Consider the following 3,655-nt stretch of genomic DNA (forward strand, 5'->3'; position numbering starts at 1 on the left):
TCCTGGCCTCTTTCTGGTTTGGATCATCGTAGCAATGCGGTACCACACCGAAACAGTCAATTATACCTGGTTGCGATTAATATTTTAGGGGATAACGCCGGTTACGTCTCGGTTAGGTCTGGGATTTTCCCTCATCTGGCTCGTACTTTCGCGTTTTTCTCATAGTTGTTGAACAGATCCAGGGTTTTTTCTTGTTTGGATCCCGTAGTAATGTGGTTCCACACCGAAACAGTCAATTGAACCTGGTTGCGATTAATATTTTAGCGGATAACGCCGGTTATGTCTGGGTTAGGTCTGGGATTTTCCCTCATCTGGATCGTTCTTCCGCATTTTTCGCATACTTGTTGGCCAGATCCTGGGTTCTTTCTGGTTTGGATCTCGTAGTAATGTGTTACCACACTGAAACAGTCAATTATACATGGTTGCGATTAATATTTTAGAGGATAACGCCGGTTATGTCTCGGTTAGGTCTGGGATTAGCCCTCATCTGGCACATACTTTCGCGTTTTTCGCCTACTTGTTGGCCAGATCCTGGGCTTTTTCTGGTTTGGATCACGTAGTAATGCGGTACCACACCGAAACAGTCAATTAAATCTGGTTGCGATTAATATTTTAGAGGATAATGCCGGTAATGTCTCGGTTGGGTCTGGTATTTGCCCTCATCTGGCGCGTACTATCGCATTTTTCGCATTCTTGTTGGCCAGATCCTGGCATTTTTCTGGCTTGGACCACGTAGTAATGTGGTACCTCACCGACACAGTCAATTAAACCTGGTTGCGAATAATATTTTAGAGGATAACGCTGGTTGTGCCTGGGATAGTTCTGGTATTTGCATGCATCTGGCTCATACTTTCGCGTTTTTCTCATAGTTGTTGCCCAGATCCTGGGTTTTTTCTGGTTTGGATCCCGTAGTAATGTGGTTCCACACCGAAACAGTCAATTGAACCTGGTTGCGATTAATATTTTAGAGGCTAACGCCGGTTATGTCTCGGTTAGGTCTGGGATTTGCCCTCATCTGGATCGTTCTTTCGCATTTTTCGCATACTTGTTGGCCAGATCCTGGGTTCATTCTGGTTTGGATCCCGTAGTAATGTGGGTCCACAACGAAACAGTCAATTAAACCTGGTTGCGATTAATATTTTAGCGGATAACGACGGTTATGTCTGGGTTAGGTCTGGGATTTTCCCTCATGTGGCTCGTACTTTCGAGTTTCTCGCATTCTTGTTGGCCCGATCCTGGGATTTTTCTGGTTTGGATCTCGTAGTAATGTGTTACCACACTGAAACAGTCATTAAAAGCATGTGCCGATTCGTATTTTAGAGGATAACGCTGGTAATGTCAGGCATAGTCCTGGCATTTGCTATCATCTGGCTCATACTTTCGCATTTTTCGCATACTTGTTGGCCAGATCATGGCCTTTTTCTGGTTTGGATCACGTAGTAATGCGGTACCACACATCGAAACAGTCAATTAAACCTGGTTGCGATTAATATTTTAGAGGATAACGCTGGTTATGTCTGGGTTAGTTCTGGTATTTGCAATCATCTGGCTCATACTTTCGCAATTTTCGCATACTTGTTGGCCAGATCCTGGCCTCTTTCTGGTTTGGATCATCGTAGCAATGCGGTACCACACCGAAACAGTCAATTAAACCTGGTTGCGAATAATATTTTAGAGGATAACGCTGGTTGTGCCTGGGATAGTTCTGGTATTTGCATGCATCTGGCTCATACTTTCGCGTTTTTCTCATAGTTGTTGGCCAGATCCTGGGTTTTTTCTGGTTTGGATCCCGTAGTAATGTGGTTCCACACCGAAACAGTCAATTGAACCTGGTTGCGATTAATATTTTAGAGGCTAACGCCGGTTATGTCTCGGTTAGGTCTGGGATTTGCCCTCATCTGGATCGTTCTTTCGCATTTTTCGCATACTTGATGGCCAGATCCTGGGTTCTTTCTGGTTTGGATCCCGTAGTAATGTGGGTCCAAAACGAAACAGTCAATTAAACCTGGTTGCGATTAATATTTTAGCGGATAACGCCGGTTATGTCTGGGTTAGGTCTGGGATTTTCCCTCATGTGGCTCGTACTTTCGAGTTTCTCGCATTCTTGTTGGCCCGATCCTGGGATTTTTCTGGTTTGGATCTCGTAGTAATGTGTTACCACACTGAAACAGTCATTAAAAGCATGTGCCGATTCGTATTTTAGAGGATAACGCTGGTAATGTCAGGCATAGTTCTGGCATTTGCTATCATCTGGCTCATACTTTCGCATTTTTCGCATACTTGTTGGCCAGATCATGGCCTTTTTCTGGTTTGGATCACGTAGTAATGCGGTACCACACATCGAAACAGTCGATTGAACCTGGTTGCGATTAATATTTTAGAGGATAACGCCGGTTATGTCTCGGTTAGGTCTGGTGTTTGCCCTTATCTGGCTCGTACCTTCGCATGTTTCGCATACTTGTTGGCCAGATCCTGGCCTCTTTCTGGTTTGGATCATCGTAGCAATGCGGTTCCACACCGAAACAGTCAATTGAACCTGGTTGCGATTAATATTTTAGAGGATAACGCCGGTTATGTCTCGGTTAGGTCTGGTATTTGCCCACATCTGGCTCGGACTTTCGTATTTTTCGCATACTTGTTGGCCAGACCCTGGCCCTTTTCTGGTTTGGATCACGTAGTAATGTGCTACCACACTGAATCAGTCAATTATACATGGTTGCGATTAATATTTTAGAGGATAACGCCGTTTATGTCTCGGTTAGGTCTGGGATTAGCCCTCATCTGGCACATACTTTCGCGTTTTTCGCATACTTGTTGGCCAGATCCTAGCCTTTTTCTGGCTTGGACCACGTAGTAATGTGGTACCACACCGAAACAGTCAATTAAACCTGGTTGAGAATAATATTTTAGAGGATAACGCTGGTTATGCCTGGGATAGTTCTGGTATTTGCAATCATCTGGCTCATACTTTCGCGTTTTTCTCATAGTTGTTGGCCAGATCCTGGGTTTTTTCTGGTTTGGATCCCGTAGTAATGTGGTTCCACACCGAAACAGTCGATTGAACCTGGTTGCGATTAATATTTTAGAGGATAACGCCGGTTATGTCTCGGTTAGGTCTGGTGTTTGCCCTCATCTGGCTCGTACTTTCGCATGTTTCGCATACTTTTTGGCCAGATCCTGGCCTTTTTCTGGTTTGGATCACGTAGTAATGTGGTACCACACTGAAACAGTCATTAAAAGCACGTTCTGATTCGTATTTTAGAGAATAACGCTGGTTATGTCAGGCATAGTTCTGGTATTTGCAATCATCTGGCTCATACATTCGCGTTTTTCGCATACTTGTTGGCCAGATACTGGGTTTTTTCTGGTTTGGATCCCGCAGTAATGTGGTTCCACAACGAAACAGTCAATTAAACCTTGTTGCGATTAATATTTTAGAGGATAACGCCGGTTATGTCTCGGTTAGGTCTGGTATTTGCCCTCATCTGGCGCGTACTTTCGCATTTTTCGCATTCTTGTTGGCCAGATCCTGGGCTTTTTCTGGTTTGGAACACGTAGTAATGCAGTACCACACCGAAACAGTCAATTAAACCTGGTTGCGATTAATATTTTAGAGGATATCTCTGGTTATGTCTGGGTTAGTTCTGGTATTGGC

Source organism: Colletes latitarsis, unplaced genomic scaffold, assembly GCF_051014445.1.
Source record: "Colletes latitarsis isolate SP2378_abdomen unplaced genomic scaffold, iyColLati1 scaffold0013, whole genome shotgun sequence".
NCBI lineage: Eukaryota > Metazoa > Arthropoda > Insecta > Hymenoptera > Colletidae > Colletes > Colletes latitarsis.